At 43.0% G+C, this 26,924-nt stretch overlaps 1 long non-coding RNA gene across 1 annotated transcript in view; it reads right to left on the reverse strand.

Annotated features, from left to right (window-relative positions):
- The window catches only part of LOC142827810 (uncharacterized), a 39,566-nt gene extending 13,073 nt beyond the window's left edge, over positions 1-26,493 (reverse strand). The window contains exons 1-2 of the long non-coding RNA XR_012902566.1: positions 26,235-26,493; positions 25,359-25,591 (exon numbers count right to left, since the gene is read on the reverse strand). This is a non-coding gene — a long non-coding RNA (uncharacterized LOC142827810). The remainder of the gene's footprint in view (positions 1-25,358; positions 25,592-26,234) is intronic.
- Between the last annotated feature and the right edge of the window lie 431 nt (positions 26,494-26,924).

Below are 26,924 nucleotides of genomic sequence, written 5' to 3' on the forward strand. Positions count from 1 at the left end.
AGACTGACCAAGGCTCCAATATCAGCTTTCTGAGAGCATGGGTACGTCCACACTATCAAGTTGTTGACAAAACTTATATTGCCACCCAGAGGGTGTTCATACTTGCTTTCTCTGTCAACAGATCATGTCACACTAAGGGCACCATCATCAACAGGATGGGCAATGCTTTTTGTGCATTATCCCATAGTGCAGTATTGTGGGAAGGCAAAGTTGATTTTGCTCATCTTGGGATTCCCTCTGAGTTCTCTCACAGCAGGCTCAGCTGCTTGGAGTGGCACCATTGGTATCTCTGCTGAGGATTTTCAATGCCCTGTTGAGGAATATCAAAGCAGCACAGAGTCTGTCCTCCTCCTTTGGCAGCAGCAGTCTACCTGCTGCTGCGTTCCTAGCAGGACAGACCAGGAGCATTCCAATGATTTGTTCTTTGTTTGTTCCCCAAATGGAACAGCTCACTGAGCTGTCACATACGTACCAGAGCTTAGAAAAGGAAGGAGTGCATGCCTGCAGGGCAGCAGAGATCAAAACACTGATCACAGCCATCAGGGCAGACATTGTAGGACACTGGCAGAAGCCAGTTCTTCCAACAAAACAAACAACAGAATCTACATTGGCTCTTTGTTGAGGGGAAAAGAAAGTCTCTCACCAAAACTGAGCATTTTTTCTGACAAAAGTCACATTGCAGTGTAAACACTCTCAGGGTATGTCTACACTACCACCCTAGTTCGAACTAGGGTGGTTAATGTAGTCATACGAACTTGCAAATGAAGCCCGGGATTTAAATTTCCCGGGCTTCATTTGCATGTTGCCGGGCGCCGTCATTTTTAAATGTCCGCTAGTGCAGACTCCGTGCCCGCAGCTACACGCGGCACGAACTAGATAGTTCGGACTAGGCTTCCTATTCTGAACTATCTGTATGTCTCGTTCCACGGAATAGTTCAGATAGTTCGGAATAGGCTTCCTATTCCGAACTATCTAGTTCGTGCTGCGTGTAGCCGCGGACACGGAGTCCACACTAGCGGACATTTAAAAATGGCGGCGCCCAGCAACATGCAAATGAAGCCTGGGAAATTCAAATCCTGGGCTTCATTTGCAAGTTTGTATGACTACATTAACCACCCTAGTTCGAACTAGGGTGGTAGTGTAGACATACCCTCATTGTTTTGTCACCAAAACGCAGTTTTTGGTAACAAAACTTGGTAGTGTAGAGAAAGCCTAAGAGTAGCAAGCAGTTTGTATGCCCTCACGTGTCTGCTGAAAGACTAGTTCAAGAGCTTGGGCTGCAGTCTCAGCCTGAACACTGACACCACATTTAAATAGCCTCTTTGCCTGAGCCTTGCAAGTCCAAGTCAGATAGCCCTGGTCAACAACTGGTTTTTAACTGCGGTGTAGGCATACCCTGAAGGTCATGTTTTGCTGTGTTTTGCACACACAGATTCTGAACCATGTGAGTAGTAAGCCTAGGGGTCTGGACTAGGCTGAACCAATGTTGATGGTGAACATAAGAATGGCCATACTGGATCAGAGCAAAGGTCCATCTTGTATCACAGAGCTCTGTATTCTGTCTGCAGATAGTGGCCAATACTAGATGCCAGAGGGAGTGATCACAGCAGGTAATCCTCACGTGAGCCCTCCTCTGTCACCCAACTCCAGAGAAACAGAGGCCTGGGAAACCATTCCTACCCGTCCTGGCTAATAGCCATTAATGGATCTAACATCCATGAATCTATCTAGCTCGTTTTTGAACCCTGTTAAAGTTGTAGCCTTCACCGCAACCTCTGGCAAGGAGTTCCACAGGCTGACTGTGCGCTGAGTGAAGAAAAACTTCCTTTTGTTTGTTTTAAACCTGCTGCCTATTAATTTCATTTGGTGACCCCTAGTTCTTATATTATGGGAATAATAACTTTTCCTTATTTTCTTTTTCCACATCAGTCATGATTTTGTAGCCCTCTATCTTAGCTCCTCTCAGTCTCCTCTTTTCTAAGCTGACAAGTCCAAGTCTTTTTAATCTCTCTTCATATGAGACCTATTTCAAACCCCTAATCATTTTTGTTACCCTTTTCTGAACCTTTTCCAGTGCCAATATATCTTTTTTGAGATGAGGTGACCACATCTGTACAGAGTATTCAGAATGTTGGCATACCATGGTTTTATATAGAGGCAATAAGATATTTTCTGTCTTATTCTCTATCCCTTTTTTAATTCCTCCTAACATTCTATTTGCTTTTTTGACTGCAGTTGCATACTGAGTGGATGCTTTCAGAGAACTAGCAACAATGACTCCAAGATCTCACTCTTGAATAATTGCAGCCAAATTAGTCTGTTTCATATTGTATCACTGGTTTGAGCATTGGCCTTCTAAGCCCAGGGTTGTGAGTTCAATCTTTGAGAAGGCCATTTAGTGATCTGGGGCAAATCTGTCGGGGATGGTACTTAGTCCTGCTGTGAGGGCAGGGGACTGGACTCAATGACTGCTCAAGGTCCCTTCCAGTTCTATGAGATAGGTATATATCCAATTTTTTTTACTGTAATGTTAGATGGAACGTTTCTATATAAACCCAAGAGGAGACTAATACATCCTGCTTTCAAAGCAGATTAAATATCATAGAATCATAGAATAATAGGACTGGAAGGGACCTCGAGAGGTCATCGAGTCCAGCCCCCCACCCTCAAGGCAGGACCAAGCTCCGTCTACACCATCCCTGACAGATGTCTATCTAACCTGTTCTTAAATATCTCCAGAGAGGGAGATTCCACCACCTCCCTTGGCAATTTATTCCAATATTTGACCACCCTGACAGTTAGGAATTTTTTCCTAATGTCCAATCTAAACCTCCCCTGCTGCACTTTAAGCCCATTACTCCTTGTCCTGTCCTCAGTAACCAAGAGGAACAAATTTTCTCCTTCCTCCTTGTGACACCCTTTTAGATATTTGAAAACCGCTATCATGTCCCCCCTTAATCTTCTTTTTTCCAAACTAAACAAGCCCAGTTCATGAAGCCTGGCTTCATAGGTCATGTTCTCTAGACCTTTAATCATTCTTGTCGCTCTTCTCTGTACCCTTTCCAATTTCTCCACATCTTTCTTGAAATGTGGCGCCCAGAACTGGACACAGTACTCCAGCTGAGGCCTAACTAGTGCAGAGTAGAGCGGCAGAATGACTTCACGAGTTTTGCTTACAACACACCTGTTGATACAACCTGGAATCATATTTGCTTTTTTTGCAACAGCATCACACTGTTGACTCATATTCAACTTGTGGTCCACTATGACCCGTAGATCCCTTTCCGCCATGCTCCTTCCTAGACAGTCGCTTCCCATCTTGTATGTATGGAACTGATTGTTCCTTCCTAAGTGGAGCACTTTGCATTTCTCTTTATTAAACCTCATCCTGTTTACCTCTGACCATTTCTCTAACTTGCCAAGGTCATTTTGAATTATGTCCCTATCCTCCAAAGAAATTGCAACCCCACCCAGTTTGATATCATCTGCAAACTTAATAAGCGTACTCTCTATCCCAATATCTACATCATTGATGATGATATTGAACAGTATGGGTCCCAAAACAGACCCTTGAGGAACGCCACTTGTTATCCCTTTCCAGCAGGATTTAGAACCGTTAACAACAACTCTCTGACTACGGTTATCCAGCCAATTATGCACCCACCTTATCGTGGCCCTAAGTTAAATTTGCCTAGTTTATCAATAAGAATATCATGCGAGACCGTATCAAATGCCTTACTAAAGTCTAGGTATATGACATCCACCGCTTCTCCCTTATCCACAAGGCTCGTTATCCTATCAAAGAAAGCTATCAGATTAGTTTGGCATGACTTGTTCTTCACAAACCCATGCTGGCTATTCCCTATCACTTTATTACCTTCCAAGTGTTTGCATATGTTTTCCTTAATTACCTGCTCCATTATCTTCCCTGGGACAGACGTTAAACTGACCGGTCTGTAGTTTCCTGGGTTGTTCTTATTCCCCTTTTTATAGATGGGCACAATATTTGCCCTTTTCCAGTCTTCTGGAATCTCCCCTGTCTGCCATGATTTTTCAAAAATCATAGCTAAAGGCTCAGATACCTCCTCTATCAGCTCCTTGAGTATCCTGGGATGCATTTCATCAGGACCTGGTGACTTGCTGACATCTAACTTTCCTAAGTGATTTTTCACTTGTTCTTTGTGTATCCTATCTTCTAAACTTACCCTCTCTCTGCTTGTATTCACTACGTTAGGCACACCTCCAGACTTCTCGGTGAAGACCGAAACAAAGAAGTCATTGAGCATCTCTGCCATTTCCAAGTTTCCTGTTACTGCTTCTCCCTCCTCACTAAGTAGTGGGCCTACCCTGTCCTTGGTCTTCCTCTTGCTTTTAATGTATTTATAAAAGGTCTTCTTGTTTCCCTTTATGCCTGTAGCTAGTTTGATCTCATTTTGTGCCTTTGCCTTTCTAATCTTGCCCCTGCATTCCTGTGTTGCTTGCCTATATTCATCCTTTGTTATTTGTCCTAGTTTCCATTTTTTATATGACTCCTTTTTTATTTTGAGATCATGCAAGATCTCCTTGTTAAACCAAGCTGGTCTTTTGCCATATTTTCTATCTTTCCTACACAGCGGAATTGTTTGCTTTTGGGCCCTTAACAACGTCCCTTTGAAATAATTCCAACTCTCCTCAGTTGTTTTTCCCTTCAGTCTTGCTTCCCATGGGACCTTACCTACAAGTTCTCTGAGCTTATCAAAATCTGCCTTCCTGAAATCCATTACCTCAATTGTGCTTGTCTCCCTTCTACCTTTCCTTAAGATCATGAACTCTATTATTTCATGATCACTGTCCCCTATACTGTCTTCCACTTTCAAGTTCTCAACTAGTTCCTCCCTATTTGTTAAAACCAAATCCAGAACAGCTTCTCCTCTGGTAGCTTTTTCAACCTTCTGAAACAGAAAGTTGTCTCCAATGCAGTCCAGAAACTTATTGGATAGCCTGTGCCCCGCTGTGTTAGTTTCCCAACATATGTCTGGATAGTTGAAGTCCCCCATCACCACCAAATCTTGGGCTTTGGATAGTTTTGTTAATTGTTTAAAAAAAGGCCTCATCCACCATGGTTCTCCATGTAACACTCATCAAACATTCAAGTCATTTTATATTGTTCTTCATTTGAACAGGCTGTGATGTTCTGCTTCTTTTATTGCTGTCCCTCGAACAAACCCTGTTTTCCATTCCAAAGGACACAGAGCCCAGTCTTGCTGAGGAGAAAAGACTCACTTTATGGTGAAGACTGTAAAGTTACAATTCATCAGTACTTTTATGATTATATTATTCAGTGCACGTTTTATTTTTTTCTTTCTTCCTGAATAGTTGTTACCTTGCAAACACCTCTGAGTACTCATAATTGTGAGACTTACGTTGTGACAGCAAGTGGCACTTAAATCAATTGGATATTTTAATAGGTTTTATTAGCTGTTTTCACAAGCACAACATGCCCAAAGCCACAGTCATGGACACATGCTCAAACTACACATTGGCTAGCTGCTGCCTGCAGTACTGCAAGTACAGAGTAATTACTCCTACAGCTAGCACTCCTGGTTTACTTTAGTTCTCTGTATTCTTGCTGCTTGATAATGGCTTCCAGCTGAAGAATGGTCCACAGATTACTAGTGTTCTCTAGCTCCACTTGAAAACTGCCTTTCAGATGCTTACTGGTGAATTTAATTTAAACTATTTTGCATTGTATGTGGAAGTCTATAGCCAATTATGGACTAACATTCCTCTCTTCCATCAATCTAATTCCTTTTAAGGTTGAAAGCTCCAGGAATTTGCATTTGACTAAATTACAATGCACTGTATGAACAAAAGAAGCACTGATCTGTAGGAATTAACTTAAAATGGTTGTCTAGAATTGCTTCTCCATCATGAGTTTAATAACCCATAGGAAGTCAATTTATTATAATTATAGGTGAGACTTCAAATAAATATTCATTCTCTCCTTTGGATTTCCCAGCATTTCCTGTCTTCTAAGTATCCATCCTTTACACTGGATGCCTCTTCTTTCTTTTTGCTGTGCCCCCTTCTACAGACTTTTACCAGAAGGCAAAGTGACCATCTGTTTTTATAACAATGACATGTAAATATTCTCCACACCCAGACTCTCCTGTAAGTACAATTTACATGTAATCTTTACCAGTACAAAACTACATGCTAATAAGGCATCACACACATAAGTATACACAGGCTGAACCTATCAGACCTGACCAGTGCCGAACCAGAGTTTTTGCCAAACCCTGGGAGATCAATATTTCCTAGAAGCATTACCAACATTTCCACTGCTTACTGGGCTCTTAGAAGACATTTAGAGGTAAATTAGAGCTAAATAACAACACAGAACACTGAGAGCTTAGACTGTTGGCTGAAAACAAACTTTATGGGCCCATGGGAAACTGGGCCACAGCCATGATAAGTGGACATCCAGCTAACTAAAATCATGCCAGGCCACGGCTGTTGCTGGACCAGAGATTGATGGCCTAGAGAGGTTCAACCTGCATTTGTTTGCTTAGAGATGTCCATTTCTATCACCACAGATTTGCAACCATAGTAGCTCATTCCCTATGATCCTCTATTAAGCTTGTTGTGGATGAACAGTCCTTTTGATTCACCAAGGCTGTCACATCATCCAACCAAGATCTTCTCTTTCTGCCTAATCAACTTTCCCTTCTAGTGTCCATAAATGTGCATCATCCATGGAACCTCTTAAAATGTGCTCTGCAAATTGAATCCTTCTGCTCCTATGGGCTACGTCTACACTGGCCCCTTTTCCGGAAGGGGCATGTAAATTTCACCAGTCGTCGTAGGGAAATCCGCGGGGGATTTAAATATCCCCCGCGGCATTTAAATAAAAATGTCCGCCGCTTTTTTCCGGCTTTTAAAAAAGCCGGAAAAGAGCGTCTACACTGGCCCCGATCCTCCGGAAAAAGTGCCCTTTTCTGGAGGGTCTTATTCCTACTTTGAAGTAGGGGGACATTTTTATTTAAATGCCGCGGATTTCCCTACGACGACTGGTGAAATTTACATGCCCCTTCCGGAAAAGGGGCCAGTGTAGACGAGCCCATGATGTCTAAGTAGCATTTGCTAAATTCCAATCATCTACAATATTTTTTGTTGGTTACAAGATCTATCTGTTTTCAGAACTCTTCTACTATTCCCTAATTTGAAGAATTCTATTGATTGCTTGAATGTACATGTTTCACAGCTGAAATGTAACAGACCAAATGTAAAAATGTACACAGAATAAATACATAACTAGTAAAACATAGTTACTTATGGTAGATATTGCCTAGTATATCAAGCTAACCACAAGAGAGGCTTCTGTTGTGCAATAGTTCACATATTTATCAGTCAGCATCATTTGTTATCCCTTTCATTCTAAATTGTACAAAAGCTCCCTCAAATGGCACAGAACAACTCATGAATTTTAGGTATAAATTTGATTACTACAGAATGGAGTGCTTGGATTGAGTCTACATTAGGACAGGGCATCCAAAACTCTGTTCCCACTCATCTACATTTATCATTGTTTGCTTTTCTTCCGAAACATTCAGCTTTCTACATAAAGTCCAAGGGTCAGATATGACCATGGTCGGCAGAATTATCAAGAGTCTGGAGAATGACTGCACGGTCAGTTAAGATTTACCTGAAGAATAATATGGCAGCACAACTATCTCTAAATATATGAACTCCAAAATTCAGTGACTGATTTCACTGCTCCAGAATTTCTCCATCTCCTTTTTCACTAGGTTTATTTTATCGAATCAACATCTACTGCCAGCATTGTGAATGCACTACACAGCCCAGTCAATATTTTGAGTAAAGAAATTGCACTTGAATTGCTTACCAGGCTCCTCAGACTGTTTTTACTTTATTAATTTCAAATTAGTTTATTTCTTGAACACCTTATTGCCATCCAACTGTCCCATACATTTCAGCAGTTTATGTATCCCAATGACATATTTTTCTAGGCCATAATGGGCCAAGTCTTAAAACTGTAGCTTCATAATGTGCACTTCAAATCCTTCAGTGAATTGTAAAGGATGTGAGGTACATGTTATGTACCTATTCTACTGTTCCTGTACCCATTCTATCTCAGCAAAGTCCCTTTTATAATCCGGTTTGCCAAATTACACACAATTTCATTCTAATGAAGCCATTGCTAATGCCAACGATCTTTCAATTTACTGGAAAATGTTGGATAACTTAATCTTAGCTTGTTTGATTTTGTAACGCTACTGTGAAACATTTAAAGATGGATTTAGTGATTTATGTCTCACCATCCCCAAATCTTTTTCCTGATTACTTTCTCCACTCTGATGCCTTATCAGTTATTTCTAATTTCTGTTCCCATCTTCTTTGTTACTTATGGGTTCATAAAAAATATTGTACAGTCATCTGTCAGCTGTCCAAGAATGATGTTAAAAACTTGTCTGGGCAGCTATGCAGTTGAACAGAGCCATACTCCTATTTATAGTCTGTTTTACAAAGACTGAGAAAATAGAAAGGCGCAAGTCCTCCCTGTCTCCGAGGAGAAAATAATATTACATATCCTAATATGTGGTGGGGAAGAGAAAGAGGCGAAGGTTTTAAAGACATAGGGCTAATATGAAACAACACCTTGTACTAGACTGGGCTAGCACAGTCCTGTGTAATAGGGTGGTGCCTGCCAGTGTTCCCTGTGAGCTGAGTATTTGTGCGGCTGCTCAGGAGAGATTCAAATGCTGCCCAGCTGATTAACAGAGCACCCACAGCTAGATTTTGTGTTTCTAATGGTGGTGCACATTCACACAAGCCTTGGTGCACATAAAAATGTATTCGGCACATGGTTAGAAAAGATTAGAGCATACAGCTCAGAAAGGGATTGTGCTACAGATGGAGGTTTTCCAAATGAAATAGCTATGATGCTATTTTGCAAGGCCTGGCAGCTTTGATCAGATCTCGCTAGACTATGAAGGCAGAATTGCTCCTGGGGTGGAACATTATCACAGAACACATCAGGAAAAGTTTGCTAAACAACTGACATCATCAGAGGAGCAGCTTTGTCTTGGCTAATTCTGAAAAGCCTCCTGGAAATGTTCCCCTGGGGCAATCTCTGCATCCAACTCGAGCAATAAAAACAAGCTTCATGCTTTACCCCCACACTACTGTATTCATGGGACATGAGGAAACCTTTGAACTGTTGCATTTACTTGATCAAACACTGCTTAGGAGTTCCTATGTGGCAAAGGGTCATGAGCCATTAGGCAACAATAAGAGATTGACCTTAAAATGCAAACAGAATCATAGAACACTAGGACTGGAAGGGACCTCGAGAGGTCATTGAGACCAGTCCCCTGCCCTCATGGCAGGACCAAATACTGTCTAGAGTGACCATCCCTGATAGACATTTATCTAACCTACTCTTAAATATCCCCACAGATGGAGATTCCACAACCTCCCTGGGCAATTTATTCCAGTGTCTAACCACCCTGACAGTTAGGAACTTTTTCCTAATGTCCAACCTAAACCTCTCTTGCTGCAGTATAAGCCCATTGCTTCTTGTTCTATCCCCAGAGGCCAAGATGAACAAGTTTTCTCCCTCCTCCTTATGACACCCTTTTAGATATCTGAAAACTGCTATCATGTTCCCCCTCAATCTTCTCTTTTCTAAACTAAACAAACCCAGTTCTTTCAGTCTTCCCTCATAGGTCATGTTCTCTAGACCTTTAATCATTCTCGTTGCTCTTCTCTGGACCCTCTCCAATTACTCCACATCTTTCTTGAAATGTGATGCCCAGAACTGAACACAATACTCCAACTGAGGCCTAACCAGTGCAGAGTAGAGCAGAAGAATGACTTCTTGTGTCTTGCTTACAACACACCTGTTAATGCATCTCAGAATCATGTTTGCTTTCTTTGCAACAGCATCACACTGTTGACTCATATTCTACTTGTGGTCCACTATAACCCCTAGATCCCTTTCTGCCGTACTCCTTCCCAGACAGTCGCTTCCCATTCTGTATGTATGAAACTGATTGTTCCTTCCTAAGTGGAGCACTTTGCATTTGTCTTTATTAAACTTCATACTATTTATCTCCGACCAGTTCTCCAATTTGTCCAGATCATTTTGAATTATGACCCTGTTCTCCAAAGCTGTCGCAACCCCTCCCAGCTTGGTATCATCTATAAACTTAATAAACGTACTTTCTATACCAATATCTAAATCATTGATGTAGATATTGAACAGAGCCGGTCCCAAAACAGACCCCTGCGGAACCCCTTGTTATGCCTTTCCAGCAGGATTGAGAACCATTAATAATTACTCTCTGAGTACGGTTATCCAGCCAGTTATGCACCCACCTTAGAGTAGCCCCATCTAAGTTGTATTTACCTAGTTTATTGATAAGAATATCATGAGAGACTTTATCAATACTTACTAAAGTCTAGGTATACCACATCCACCGCTTCTCCTTATCCACAAGACTCGTTATCCTATTAAAGAAAGCTATCAGATTGGTTTGACAGGATTTGTTCTTTACAAATCCATGCTAGCTGTTCCCTATCACCTTGCCGCTTTCCAAGTGTTTACAGATGATTTCCTTAATTATTTCCTCCATTATCTTCCCTGGCACAGAAGTTAAATTAATTGGTCTGTAGTTTCCTGGGTTGTTCTTATTTCCTTTTTATAGATGGGCACTCTATTTGCCCTTTTCCAGTCCTCTGGAATCTCTCCTGCCTCCCCTGTTGAATGGCCCCTGTTGTAATAACTTGTTGGTGGTCATATTAGCCAGTACCAAGGAGCATAGAGTAGAGCGATAGGGGAGTGTAGTGATACTTCACACTAGAGTAGGGAGAAAGTTGCTGAATTTTGTACAGCTGTAGCTGAGTCCCATTGCTATGCTCTGTGTGAGCAATGTCCTCTGTTCCCCACATGCAATCCCTCCCTTGTTTTACAGTATGAGTCTGACTCCACATTGTGACAGAAGCCTTAATCAGTTTGAAGGAAGTTAGCACCTACTTGAATGAATGACTTTGAGTAACATAAAGTGGTATGAACTATTAGAGCTGGGCCCAACCAAACCACAGGCCTAAACACCCTTGTAACTGTGTGGAAGGAGGGAGAAATGTCCCAGCTCTGATCCAAGGCATCTTCTCTATGAAATGATGAACCTAAACCCCAGAACTAAGCATTTCTAATCCTGAGAGCCTTGAAAATGGGCCCCTGTGTTTTGCAGCTTGGACCCATCAGCTAATCTTCTCAAACACCTTCATGTACAGTACTAAGGGCTAGTCTCTCAAGTATTTATAGAACTGTTTACCTGTTCTACTGTTAACCCAGCCACCAATGGTTATCCACCCATACCCACCTATATGTGCGTATCTTCACCCACTGCTTCAGGTGACTCCCTTACTTACTCACCCTGTTCTTTGTTCACCTGCCTGCTCACATCCTAGAACAATAAATACATCTCAGCTGCTAAATCACCTCCCAAAGGGAACATTCCCAAATGTCAGATACTCTGGACAGTCATTTAAAACATAAAGAATAATATTTGTGATGCCCTTGCCAGTTGTGAAAAGCATTCTTCCTTACACACAATTTATGCTACTTAATAGGAAACTAGAGAACCAAGAGCAAAAGCAAAGGGTTAGAAAGAAGGACAAAAGAAGGTAGTTCTTCAAACAAATGGATCCCTTTTTGTGTTAAGGACATCTTGCATATTATGTTTCTTTTGTAAAAGTCATGCAAAAATTGTTTATTGTAAAATCTGACATTATGTTCTGTTTAAATTGCCTTTTACAAACCTATAAATTACTGATCTTTCCTTTCTGGAAAAACATTAATTTTGTTTTGTTTTGTTTCTGTTTTTAACTTTGTATATTGGGGCAACTTGGACTTAGAAGAAATAACATTTAACTGAAGAAAACATAAATCTGAATATTCTATAATTTTTCACTGACATATCTATGTTTTTCTCTACATTTCAGTCATATCTGTTACTGAGAGTAAATGTGTGCTTTTCAGTATAAATTGGTGGTGAGATTAATGTTAGCAATAACTCAGAGAGAAGATTGAGGCAACAGTAACAATGGCCAATAAAAAGGAAAAAATACGAAAAAATGAAACAGAGTACATTTTATTGTAATTGCAGTTTATTCTGCTATCTGGTAAAACTGTGCTTTAAAACTGCAATGAACATATCTCAGTATTATAAATCATCTCAGTTAAACAGCACTTTCATAAAGATATCTTTGATAATAGAAGACAAACCAATAATATTAAAAGTTATCCTTAGTCCTGAACTTTTCTCTACTCACATCTCTTTAAATATCACCTATCACCATGATGGCCATTGCGATTTGTTCATCTTTATTGTTATACTGCCTCTGTTGAACTCCTTAGTCATGACTTCAGCTCTTTACATTTTTACTATTCTTTTTTGAATTGATTTTTTATACAATTTGCAAAGAACATAAGAATATAATAATGTCCTTACTGAGTCACACTAGGTCCGTGTAGTCCAGTATCCTGTGTTTTGGTACTGGCTACTGTCAGGTTCTTCAGAGGGAATGAACTGAACAGGTATTGAATTAACAGATAACTAGTGACTTTCTATGGTATCTATTTTAAACCTAAGCTTGTGTCTACTATTCTAAAAATGTCCTTGTGTTGCACTATTACCAGTGAAGCTACATAATACTACCATGAGTAGAAGTGCTATGATATTCCACTTCCCACCATTGTTTAACCACTATGTCAGACTCCATATTGGTTTAGAGTGGGTTCACTTTTTCAGATTATTTTAGCAACTTGGAGAGCTAGAAAACATTAAATGAAAGCTCAGATTTTGCACAAGTCTTTGGCAATTAATGCGGTTTACAGCAGACTTGCAGAATATGTGAGGCCATGAATAGAGAGTATTAGAATATTGCAGCAACTAACCTTTTTGGACAGTATGCAAATAGTAAGTCACAATGCTATCTCAATTTCTAATCAGAAAACGAGGCCAAGACTTTTAAAAATAAGAGCCTAATGTTTGACTTCTACATCTTTGTTTCGGCATTTCAATGAGTGGTCTGATTTACCAAAGCACTGAGCACCCAGCAGCTTCCATTGACTTCAAAATAAAAGTGAAAGTCACTCAGTGCTTTTAAAAATCATAATATTCATTTAGATTCCTAACTATGGATTTGAAACTATGCTGCTATTTTTTGAAACTCCAAATGTGTACATGAATGCCTTAATTAGGTAGTTTTCATTGAAAAGTGAAGATTCTCAGCACCTCACCGGATTAGATGCTTTGTTCTTGTATGGTTCTGAGCGCTGCCCTTCCTTATATAAGTAATAACTCTAATCAATCCATTAATACGGACTCCTTATTCTTTTTGTTGTGGCCATTTAGTTATATTGATGCTAGAGAAATGCTGCCAGAGATTATGTCTGAAGAAAAGTTTTGGGAAGATAAGTCAATTTAAAACTCCCTAACCTGACCTTCTCGTGACTAGATGAGAAAATGACTGTTGGATTTTCTGTAGCTCTTCCATCCATTTGGTATGGTGCCAAGCAATGCTTCCTCTAATCTTTTCTACCTATGTGTGGATTTTTTCCATCCACGTGCAGAATAATTTTTTTATGTTCATCAATGTAAATGTGCACTACTATTAGAAACAAACACCTATCTGTGAGTGCTCTGCTAATCATCTGGGCATACTTTGAATCTCATCCAAGTGACTGCACAAACGCACAGCCTAGGAAACACTGGTGCCAGCGTAGGCCCTGTCTACAAAGAAGTCAGTAAATCAGGTTTGAGATAATGTGGACTTATTTCAGTTCTATCACTTTTGGTATAATAACTTGGGAAATGTATATATTTGCAGATTTCAGCCTTTGAAAGGAAAGATCTCCTGACTCCAGCACACCCAGCTCATTGTTACTGTTCTGAAGGGCACTAATCATATTTCTAACACAATAGATGGAGGTTAAAATACAAGATAAATTTTTGCTTAACTTAGCATTTGTGAACTTAGTCAACCATACTCCTCCTAAAACTCAGAGATGTTGTGTTAAGCAGCAACTTGAAAAACAGGCTTCTTGGTGCTTGAAGAATAGTCTAGAACAGCATTTCTCAACCTTATTTGATAGCAGAGACTGACTTGCTGCCTTCCTATACTCTGTCAGGAAAATATGAAGAACCAACATTAGTGCATGTATGGATCATTGGGAAAAACTTGTCTAGAGAAGTTTTCCATAAGCTATATTCTAGCATTACAAGGCATAACAACTGGGGAACCTCAGTGAATTCTCTTTCTGTCTGTTTTTCTATCTGTTCAGAACCTTCCATTTCCGAAAGGTTTCTTTGCTTTGCACGTGCACATTGATGGCAGAATCCTGTAATGCAGCCCTAGATTAGCAACGACCTGTAGTCTGATTTGAACTAGCTGGAAGAATGATTCTGTGCTGACTTGTGTTTAAATAAAGTGAAAACCAAAACCATGCAGTTTGGGTTCCTTTCCAATTCACACTTACTTCGAATTAACTGTTTACTCCTCGTGGAATGAGGTTTAACTGTTAATTCGAATTAAGGGGTGTATCTAGGAATCCTGCTTCTCTACCGCGTGTAGATGCGAGCAGTTACTTCGGGCTAGCCAGTTTCCAAAATGGCGACCGGCCAGGAATATGCTAATCAAGTGTAGGATATTTAAATTCTGTGCTTCATTAGCAATTTCAGTCGCCCTCATTAGCCTCCCTAGTTTGAACTAGAGGGCTAGTGTAGACATACCCAAAGTGAAGAAAGAGTCTGGACACGTTCTCAAGAAAGCAGGTTGTTTAGCAGTCAGGTTCCCCAATGGGGCAGGAGAGGAGAAATTGGGCAACTGCACCAAGACCAAGGTTCCCTCTAAGCTACATGGCAGCACAGTCTTACAGGTTAGAGAGAACCTTACCCAAGACCCAGTGATTCAAAAGGGCCCAGGGCTCCCAGCTGCTGCCACTATTGCTGGGCAGCACTGAAGGGCTGGTGGGGAGGCTAACCCCACCCCAACTCCTTCAGCCTGAGGACTTGCCCCTTCTGGGAGCATGAAGCAGAGAACCACGTGGAGCCTCCAGCCACTTTGAGCAGTGTGGGGCTGCTTTGTGCCTGAAGGCTCTAGTGGGGCAGGCCGTGGGCCAAATTAAAAGGCTTCATTGGCCTGATCTAGCCAGTGGGACAGATCTTGTCCAATTCTTATCAATATGCATCTGATTGTTATATTTTCAGGATCATTGTTGTTTTAAACATTATACAAATCTCTGATCAGAAGCCTGCTCCAGTCCAAAAGAGCATACACTGGTTGAAAACAAGCAATAACAGATACATATGGCAAACAGATGCAGGGAAGCACAAATTAATAATGATATGATTATAATCAGCATGACAAGCTTTGGTCAATGCATACCAGCTGCCAACCCATCAGGTGAGATGGGAAAAGATGAAGTATTATATGGTGAAATCTGCTGATTTGTATTTTCCTGTTAATTTCATCATACATCATTGCCATCTCAGCACTCCAAATAACTCAAATGGTCAACTTAACTGAGTGGATGCAGTAACACTGGTGCTACTAAGTGTGTCCTGTGTGGAAACTTACTGTAAAGTTCAGTTTCATTATAAGCCAATGTCTTCTATTTCTGTTCAGGGATACCAGAAATAACTAAAGTTTCCCATGTGGAGATTCTGTGAAAAGTGAATTTTGGGACGTTGAAACTTTAAGGAAAATCCTTTCAGCCATTTCTAGATTACAGGAATTAAACTGTACACTTTTCTCCCTTTGTACCAATAATGGAAGAATTACTGATCTTTGAAACTTGAATTTGACTTGTTACTAGTCCTTATGGAGGACTCTGTCCAAGAGGAGGGGCTTAAATATTGGGTTCACAGAAATCAGGGGTATAAATCTGTCCTGTCCTAGTCTGCCTCCCCAATAACTTTCCGTGTGGACCCTGCTGTCACTCACTAGAAGTTCAGTGGTATGCTTTAATCCACCCTGCTTTGAAACTACTTGAACTAAATATTCATATGACAAGCCCCAAGTTTGCAAATATTTGTGTGAAATTATCAATGTCAGGAAGACTAGGAAAAATCACTGCCCATTGGAGAAGTTCACCATAATTTTGTCTACACAGCAGGCATGAATATGACTACAGTTTACAAGCTTGCCACACTCTGCCTGACTCTGCTACCATGCTGACATGCTCATCAAAGCATGCTATGGAATTATATGGCATGGGAGCAGGGTCCACATAGCCCGTTACTAGGTGGCAAGGCACTGTCCTGTTGAGTCACACACTAGCTTGCCTGAAGGCTCTAGTGGGGCAGGCCGTGGGCCAAATTAAAAGGCTTCATTGGCCTGATCTAGCCAGTGGGACAGATCTTGTCCAATTCTTATCAATATGCATCTGATTGTTATATTTTCATACCATGTAGAGGAGCCCTAAGACTGCAATTTCAGATACGATTTTTTGAGAACTGCACATTTTTGGCACAGGAGAAGCTGCTTCATAGCTTTGCACTAGGAAGAGAGCACTTAGGAAGCAACTGAGCAAAATCCACTTCGCTCACTAAACAATTTTACTCTGGTGCCGTTAGACCAATGCCCCCATCTCCTTATTCATAAGAAAGGGAAGTTTGCTTTTATCAAAGGAAAGAGCAGAGACTCAAGTTACATGCTCACTATTCCCTGGAACCCTGTGGACACTTAGGGTATGTCTACACTACCCCGCTAGTTCGAACTAGCGGGGTAATGTATGCATACCGAACTTGCTAATGAAGCCCGGGATTTGAATTTCCCAGGCTTCATTAGCATAAAGCCGGCTCCGCCATTTTTAAAAGCCGGCTAGTGCGAACATAGATAGTTCGAACTACATAGTTATTCCGAACTATCTGTACGCATCTGTACCCTACGTGGTTCAGGTTGTCTTGACAGGAGTCACTATAATATTCTAGTCATTTTCATAAGCCATAGCAAAGGTCTGTAAACCATGCAGCACCTCATTGACAAGCCTCTCAAAGATAGCTCCTGCATTAATTAATCCAAAAGGCATAACCTTAAAGTAATATAGGCCAGATTCCACTATGAAAGCTGACTTTTCCTGAGCATTGGCATCGAAGGAATTGGCCAATATCCTCAAGTCAAAGCCATGGGTTTCACTACATTGTAAGTGACCTCATTCACTCTCTCTCCCAACAATCTTGCATCTTTTTCTTCCTTACCAGGATGTTTTTCCAGCCTGACTCTCATACCAAGCTTTCTGAGGCATCTGACTCCTTTCAAGATTCACTAAGACCATCATAGACTTTATTTTTTTAAATGAGTGACATACTCCCCTACAAGCTATCTTGATTCATCTGTCTTATCCTTGCAAGAGCTTGATTAAATCTATGGACCAACCCATCTGTCTCCTCTAAAGGAAATTAAAGGGGACACTCCATAGACTTTTAGGGGACAGTACCTATGTGAATAACAAGTAAGGGAGCAAGAGAGCCCAGTCATTTTCTCACTGGTTAACATACCTCCTCAGCATAGACTTCAATGTCCTATTGAATCTTCCCACTGGCCGATTGATTTCTGGAAGCTAGGGGGGTGTCCTTGTAATATATCAGGGTGGGCAGGGCAACACTGAGAGGATCAGATCAGGGTGAATTGCTCAAAACCAGGGCTGCTAAAACCCAAGACTGGAGTTCTTCGCTATAAGGCACCAAACCAGTCACACAGAGCACTTCAAAACTGCCACCCTAGCCAGCAAGAAGCCTCACCAGCAAAACCGTTTAGACACCTCAGCATTCCCTGTGTCACAACCAGATCCACACCTTATACAAGCAAAAGGTTATAAAACCAATCTCACCAACTCGGAACAGATTCTCCCAGTCCCAAAGGACCATATACAGTCCCGGGACATTTTATTACCTTGGACCTTACCCGAAAGAGTGTGATGTGCCAATCTTTAGACTCTAAAATCTAAAGGTTTGTTAATAAAAGAAAGAAAAGGGGGAGAGTGAGATTGTTGAAAGGAATACATTACATACACCAAGTTCTTGATGCAGACTCGTAGCAGAGATGTAACAAACTGCCAACTTAAAAGTTTCTGGTGTATGTCCTGTGTCAGGATAGGTCAGCAAATCCTTTCCAGCTCTCTGTCCATAGCTAGAATGCTTCTGGAACCAGGAGCAGGATTGAAGACAAGATGGAGGCACCCTCGTGGTACTTTTATAATATTCTTCTCCTGGGTGCTCATGCCTCCCAAAATGGGTTGGTCACATTCCCCACAAACCAACTTCTGCCCTTTTTAGGCCAGGAACATGTAGTCTACATGTGTGTCCTTTTCAGGCAAGGGGCCATTGTGTACTCTTCAGGCATAAGTTGGCAAGAATTAAGAGCCATTGTCCATGCAGTATCAAGCAACCACCCCTCCCGACATAAAACATGTTAAATATCAAAACAAAGCCCACATTCAGAACTTTACACACAGATCATACAAGAACATGAGTAGCCTAGACAAAGTCAGTTGAGCATAAGCTTTTGTTTGGCACCTCACTTGGCCCATTTTGCACTGGATTTGGGGCAAACACACACTAGTGAGTGCAACAATGATGTGCCGAGTTATATTAAAACCCAATAATATGACAGTCCTTTATCCATACAGCCTTACTCCATACAATCTCCATAACTTGTTTGAAAACTACAGACATGAAATTGGCACCATGGTCTGACAGCATTTCCCTGGGAAAACCCACTTTGCTAAAAACTGTAATTAGGACAGTAGCCATACCCTCAGTTTCTATATCTAGGACTTCTGTGTATCTGGTGGAAGAAGCCACCACAGCTTATGTATATTTATTTCCATTTCTTGGAGGTCTTGGGAGTGGGGTCTCACAAGTAGCAAAAGACACTCTGGCAAACATCGCCTTATAAAATGGATTGACTTCAAAAGTGCCTAGCAGGGTCCCTTTAACTTCTACACTTCTGACATAAGCCACAGCTCTTAAAGTAATATTTTACTGTCTCAAACATGTTAGGCTAATAGAAATTCTGTCTGAGCCTATCACAAGTTCTTTCCATTCCTAAGAGTCCAGCAAAGTAACAACCATGAGCTACCTGTAGCAGCTCTATGCTATACAGGCAGTCCCCGGGTTACGTACAAGATAGGGACTATAGGTTTGTTCTTAAGTTGAATTTGTATGTAAGTCGGAACTGGTACATATTGTAGGGGAAACTCTAGCCAAACATTTTTTTTAGTTTTGGATAGCATAGGGAAAGGTTAACTCCCCTCTAATGTTTGTTTTGCTGTCTGTTCCCCTGTTCAGAAGATTTCACATCTATTTCTGTCCCTGTGACAAACTCAGGACTAAAGGAGTAACTCATCAAATACCAAACAGCTCTGCACCATGCTTTGAGCTAATAGCTTTATTTCCACACACCACCCAGGGTTCTAGGAGGAGGGTCCTTTTTTTGCTAACACAATGAGGCCAGCACTTTGTTTGTTTTGGTGGAGTCTTTGTTTGCCCAGGGAGCCCAGCATGTATAGGGGGAGGAGGGGCGGAGAGGCTGCTTTTGTCTGCTGTTCGGCAGCCTGTTGCTCAGGGGAAGGGGCAGCCTGTTGCTGGCAGGGGGGGAGGGGGGAGGCGTGCAGGATGCGAGGCCGCGGGGGGGGGGGCGGGGGGGGCAGCGGGCGTGGGGAGGCACTTTTCCTCTGCCCGGCAGCTCTGCGGGATCCCTGTCCCTGTGGCCAGCTGCTGCAGGCAGAGGCCAGTTGGAGCCGGCCGAAGAGGAGGAGGAGGTGGATTCTAGGACCCAGGTGAGCGAGCCCCGGGGACGCTGCTGCGCTCCGGGAGCCCGGCATGTATAGAGGGGAGGAGGGGCAGAGAGGCTGCTTTTGTCTGTTCCGCAGCCTGTTGCTCAGGGGAGGGGGCAGCGGGCGTGGGGAGGCACTTTTCCTCTGCCCGGCAGCTCTGCGGGACCCCAGTCGGAGCCGGCCCGAGGAGGAGAAGGATCCTAGGACCCAGGTGAGCGAGCCCCGGGAATGCTGCTGCGCATGTGCGGGAGTTGCCTCACCCCGTTCGTATCTAGGGATCCGACGTAAGTCGGATCCACGTAAGTCGGGGACTGCCTGTACTTTTCTGGCACAAGCCTCTGCTTCCAAACCTCTCCAGGACAACTTTTTCCTGTGGGATCCTGCCTATTCAACAAACCTTCTCCTAAAAGATTCTACCATTTCCTTCCAAAACTGGGGTGCCATTCTGAGCTGCATTCTTATCCTTGCCTAGGGAAGGATTAACCTGTTGAGCTCAATAAAGGCTTTTTGAGTTTCATTTAAGTTAAGAGCAGAATCTGGCAAAGCAATGGAATCTCTAAACCACTCTTTCGATGGACCTTGTCCAAAGATACAGCTTATTCAGCCAAAGCTAATATGTTTAAGCTTTTCCCAGGAGAGCTGTCTTCCTTTCTTACCAAACTTTCCTTGACCTAAGACACTTGGATGCTGTGTCCCTCCCACCCATACAATCTATGCCAGGTACCGTAGCATTGTTAATACATTCTTCACTACTCTCTCAAGGCTGAGTCCTAATGTAGTTCACCAGAGTTCTGCTCTATGGTTGTCTCAGATCAATGGTCAAGGCATTCACTGTGGCAGCTGGGCAAATGAATCATGGAGTTACTTTAAGTTTTGGGCAATTTGGTTTTATATGGCACAAAGATTACTTGCCTTCCCTTTTGTAAGGGAATTTTAATACCTACATTCCCTTGGTTTTTTAAATCAAAGTTGGGGTTAGATTTATTTCCAGTCCCCTCTTCCTTTTCAAATGGATGCAAAAGGGCTTTTCCTTTCTCTGGAATTAGCACCCGAACAGGCCCTTGATTCAACATATTCATCAGCAATTTCTTCAGCCTCTAATACTGTGGAAGTTTTTTTTTTTTTTTTTGTCATCACAGATGGCTACAAGGCGAGGCTGAGGGATTTGGGCTTATATAGTCCGCAGAAGAGAAAAGTGAGGGGGGATTTGATAGCAGCCTTCAACTTCCTAAAGGGAATTTCCAAAGAAGATGGAGAGAGGCTGTCCTCAGTAGTGACGGATGACAGAACAAGAGCAGGAGTGGCTTGAGGAGAGCTGCCAGCAACTGGCGCCCTAGTTGGAATTCACAATTGGCGCCCCTGCTTCCACAGCCCTCAATGGTGTAATGTCATCATTGGGTGCCGTGTTAAACGCAGAACCCTAGGCAACTGCTGAGGTTGCCTACATCCATGGACTGCCCCTGACAAGGAGCAATGGTCTTAAGTTACTGTGCAGAAGGCCTAGGTTGGCTATTAGGAAAAATTATTTCACTAGGAGGGTAATGAAGCACTGGAATGGGTTATCTAGGGAGGTGATGGAATCTCCATCCATAAAGGTTTTTAAGTCCCAGCTTGACAAGGCCCTGGTTAGGATGGATTGGTCCTGTTTTTGGCAGGGGGCTGTACTCATTGACCTACTGAGGTTTCTTCCAGCCCTAGGAGTCTATTATTCTATGATTCTATATAACTACCAATAATAATTGCTTTTGGGCCATCAGATCAAACAGTTTCTAATAGTCACTTTCATCCCAAGACTCCATTATCCATTTTCCTCATTAAGTTTCAATTTTATGTAAATATTAATTATGATTGACATTGTCAAACATTTTGAGGTTTCTACACTTTAATCAATACATCTCAAGGTAATCTTAAATATTTTAAATACATTTTCTTGATGTTTTGTAGACACCTTAGCATCACTCTCATTCATATCCTTAAAAGTTTGTCTGACTTTCCTAGTTAATCTGGCTAAGAGGATAGGTTTTTGTCTATCTGCTTGAATATTGTGTATCCCTTATAGCCTCTTAAAGGTGGACAGGTACTCTTTTATACTGCCAGTCTCTTCATAAGTCAGGCAGACTTTTTCCTACTCCCTTGTATTGTGTATTCAGCTGGAACAAGATAAGTTATTCATTGGATGAAGAAGTTCCTTTTGTAGCTCCAGTATTCTTAGCTTCATTATTTTAACTTCCATCTCTCTCCTGTGTGTCATCACCTCAGTTTCTTCATTGGCTTTGACTATTGCTATTTGTTCCATGCATCTTTGGTGGGCTTTCTCCTTCACTTCCTTTAGGTCTCTTTAATCCACAAGCCTGCCAATAGTCTCTGTGCTTGCATTCTTCCTAGACTCTCAGGTACTTCAGTTAGAGTAGACCAATTCCACTGTGGCTGTTTCCTCTGTGGTGTCTGGGGGCAGGAGAGTCTTTTCCTTCCCCTGGCACCTGATCAGAACTTATGACCAAAACTCTCAACTCCATAATTGGGATTTACTTATGATAGGCTTTTAGAAGATTTACCCGGCATTGCTCAGGTCTTTAACTCAATTAATTGGCTAGGGGAAAAAGTGGAAAATAAAATGAAAATGTACGTGCTTTGGTGTGGGGATGGGGATGAGGGGTTCAGTATGAAGGCTGCCCCATGGAGGAAGGACTACTCCTGCACTATCTCACTGCAGCAGTTTGGAGCCAGGTGAGACGCGCTTGTCAGTGGTTGCTTCAGCTCCAATGGGCAAAGCTAAAGGAGGGCTGCATATCCCTCAGCTGAGGCAGGTCCATATTCATCTGCTCCCTGCACTCCCCAGCTGGAATAAAAATGCAGAAAAATGTGCACTTTGCCCTCACTCTCTGACAAAGAGGAACAGCCATGATGGTGCGGTTGCTAATTTCTGTCCCTAACCAAAGGGACTCAACGGGAGTGATGGGCAGAATAGCCCATCTCATTATTATTTTAGTCCACCAGGAATTCCATCAAGTGTGTTTTGTTTCTTCATCACTATACACTCTTATCATTTGCCATGCTTTAATACATTACACAAATTAATTCCTCCCACACTCCCCATGGTGGACCTAATTGTGCCTACTTTGAGGATTAGAATAGCTAGCTAGCCAATTAATGCTAACGGTAAAAGAAGGAATAGAAAGGAACTGCTGGGGAAAGAGTGACAGGCCAGTATAACCAGAACAAAGAAGGATCTCTGGATAGAGCGGTCTCTTCCCTCTCCTCTCTTTGGCAGATGGCTGAGGAGAAACAAATGTGATAAATAATGTAGTGTAAAGGCTTAGTGTGGTGCTGGGTAGAGCAATGTAACAAACTACATGATGGTATTTAATGACTGGGACTTCATCCCATCATACTGCTCCACAGTTGAATGCATAAGCCCCACATTGCAGCTCCATGGGAGATATGTATGCGGAGAGCAGAATGATCTTAGAGAGATCCAGAGTCAGCATGTGTGTGGGCCAGCTCCAAGCCTGCTCCATAGCTGAACAAGAAACTTAGAAACACTCTGAGGAGCAAGGGAATTTCTAGCTGTCAGGGCCAGCCTACAGCAGAACCAACTCCTGGCTCCCCAATGACACAATCTGACCCTGATGGACTGAATTCACAGATTGGCTGCAGGGCGTCAGTGAACATACATAAGCTCAGTAGCACCAGCAATCTAGTAGTTGCTGAATGTGATCCTTGCCCTGATCCTGTTCCAGTTAAACCTTCACCTTTGGCTTCTGACTTCTGGCTGTGCTTTCTGACTGTATCAGTGAATTAGGCTTTGGCTTCTGACTCCTGGCTCCCAGCTCTGACCTTTGGCTTTGCTTCAGGACCTTCCCTGGCTAGATTCAGCTCTAACTGGTAGGCAAGACTGTTGCTCTAGTCAGTAGGTCAGACCATCCACAATTTGCTCACCAGCCCTTAGATTTGCCCTTTGTGCTTGCCTGTCTTTTATTATCATTTACTTTCTGTATTCATTAGGTCCTTTTATTTGCTTCCAATTTTCTTGTAGCCACTGTCCCAAAGAAATGGCCACTCCACTGCAGAACACCCCCGCCCCCCGATGTTATATCTCTTTCCTCCTCTTTATTTCCATGCTTCCTGAGGGGGCTGTTCCCAGAACCTTAATTTCCACTGCTACCCTGACATTCCTAATTACTACAGCTTCACCAATGAAGCCCTAGGTGGCCATGCATGTTTTTAAACAGGCTAGCTCAGTGGGTGATATTGCACTTGCTGTGAGAGTAGGAGAGGCATCATGCTGAAAATGGAACTGGCAGGCAAGTGAAAAGAAAAATGTGAACATTTAAATTGTTCAGTGACATTTTATTTGAATCAAAATTTACTGGCCAGCTTTCAGAAGAACATAACTTGATCTTTAGCATTTTATTTGATCAGTAAAAATTGAATGCTACAACTGAGATTTTCCCTCTTTTATACTAAAAGTTTGGCAGCAGATTTCAACATTTTTCCCAACTACTAATATAAGCCTCCAGATAGAACAAGGTGTGTACTAGCCCCACATGTCGATAGGAGAGGATGAAGCTACTGATAAACTGCTGTAAGGTATGCTAGTGAACTTCTTTATGCTACAGGCAGTCCCCGGGTTACATGGATCCGACTTACATCAGATCCCTACTTACAAACGGGGTGAGGCAACCCCGCACTAGCTGCTTCCCCCCAGCAGACCAGGGAGACACGAAGCTAGCGCCCCCCCCCCCCCCCCCCCCCCAGCAGACCAGGGAGACGCAGAGTGGCTTTTCTTAGCAGACACCTCAGCTTGAGAATAAAGGACTGAGGGAAGTGAGGTGTGGGAGAATAAAACTGAGCTCTGGAGAAATGTTTGGCTAGAGTTTCCCCTACAATATGTACCAGTTCCGACTTACATACAAATTCAACTTAAGAACAAACCTACAGTCCCTATCTTGTACGTAACCCAGGGACTGCCTGTATTTGAAATGGGGAGTGTTGTGATGATTGCACTGTTGTCAAATTTATTCTGATTGTGAGATCAACTGTAAAAAGTGAGCATGAGTTTGTAAGATGTCACCATAGCCTATAATAAATGTTAATGGGAAAAGGTATGAAAGGGAGACAGCCTTAATTAGTTCAAACAAAAAGTCCTATTGATATAACGACAACAAAGTGTGCATTGAATAACAATCAATAACAAAATAACTGTGTTGTTTTCAAAAATAAACTTTGTTTTAAATATAAAAATGTTTCTTTAACTGCAGAGGAGGGGGGCTGTAAATCTGGAGGGGAGAGGGGAGCTCAGGGCACAGGGTGTCGCTGGACCACAAATTCCTGCCACCTCGGGTCTGTGGACCTAGATGTGCTCAGGTTGTGTGGGGCCTAGGACAGTAGGGGGCTGGACAGGAGAGGGGGCTGCAGCTAGGTCTGTGATGGCTGGGGATAAGGGGGGGAAATAGGGTGCGGGGGGGCGGAGCAGGTTGAGCAGGAGGAGCGGCAATGGGAACAGTACCTGGGAAGGCCACGGCCACCTGGATTGTGGCACAGATTGTTGTTCGCTGCTGGAGAGGTCATGCCACAGATCCTCTGCCCGCGTCCTCCTGGCCACGGTCTCCTTCAGCCTTTCAAGGACCCGAATGTGCTTGCGCATGAGGTCGGTGTACATGTGCCAGTGCCTGCAGCTTCCATGGGCCCCGCTGGGTGGTGGGACAGGTGTCGCTTGCTGGTCAGGTCCAGCTGCTCCGGCTGTGGGAGAAGAAGTGGTCAGTCATGTGTGCACACACTGCCCCTGCTTATGAGTAGTGAGTAACTGTCCTTAGAACAAGGGACGCCAATGTTCTGACAGCAAGCCCACGTGTGGCCTGGCCAGCAGCCCCAGTCTCTCAGGGGCTCCAAGGAGACTAGGGCAACATCCTATTCCCTACCACCCCAACACCACCACCATGGCCAAGCAGCCCAGGGAAGTGTCCGGCCACAGTGGGTTCCCAAGTATAAGAGAGGGGCCTGGAGCAGCTTGGCTCTCTCAGGGCCCCAACTCCCTACGCCTGCACGTGGCAGCACTGTCTGCGGGAGCGGTTGTTGTGTTGCACATGCACACGTGGCCGAGCGCTATATGTGACACTTGGTGGTCTGTGTGGTGTCTTTGTGCCCAGCCTGCTTCCCACAGTTCCTGGCAGGAGGAGGACGGCCCTCCCTGGGGTCAGACATACATGGGACCCTCCCCACGCTGGGAGCAGCTGCCCATGTGTGCCCTGGGACTGAACTTGCTTGCACATGCACAGACAGCTGCACACTGTCCAGGCAGAGCATGACACGTGAAGATCGCACCCCCATCCCTTGTGCTCCCACGTCCCCCGCCCTGTGTGTGTGGCAACCTCACAGCACTCACCTGATGTTCCCTCTCCAGGGTCAGAAGATGCCTAGGAGACCTTCTGGGTCTGGGGGACTGGCTCAAGGGTGAGGGTCATAACACTTCTGGGGTCCTCCTCCTTGTCCTGGAGCTGCTGCTCTTCAGGGTTGGCCTCATCCACCTCCTGGCAATGGACGGGTGCCTCCAACCCTGACTTGATGCGTACCCATGCAGATAGGGGTTCCCTGCCTCCCAGGATTCTGTCCAGCTCCTGATAGTATGCAAAATATTGAGACGTTTCCCCAGAGCTGGAGCTGGAGCTGTGTTACAAGGAGGAGGGAGAAAAATTGTTCTCCTTGGCCTCTGATGATAAGACAAGAAGCGATGGGCTTAAATTGCTGCAAGAGAAGAGTACGTTGGACATTAGGAAAAACTTCCTAACTCTGGAATAAATTGTCTAAGGAGGTTGTACAATCTCCATCACGGGAGATATTTAAGAGAAGGTTAGATAGACACTTGTCAGGGATGATCTAGACAATGCTTGGTCCTGCTGTGAGGGCAGGGGACTGGATTCAATGATCTCTCACAATCCCTTCCAGTTCTAGTATTATATGATTATTAAATTGCCAAGTCATGTTGACCAATAGTTTATCTAGACTACTATATGGTTTTTGACAGTTATCAGTACAAGAAGCATCAAAGGATGGTCCAGGAAACTCCCCAGTAGTC

Source organism: Pelodiscus sinensis, chromosome 3 (genome assembly GCF_049634645.1).
Source record: "Pelodiscus sinensis isolate JC-2024 chromosome 3, ASM4963464v1, whole genome shotgun sequence".
Lineage (NCBI taxonomy): Eukaryota > Metazoa > Chordata > Testudines > Trionychidae > Pelodiscus > Pelodiscus sinensis.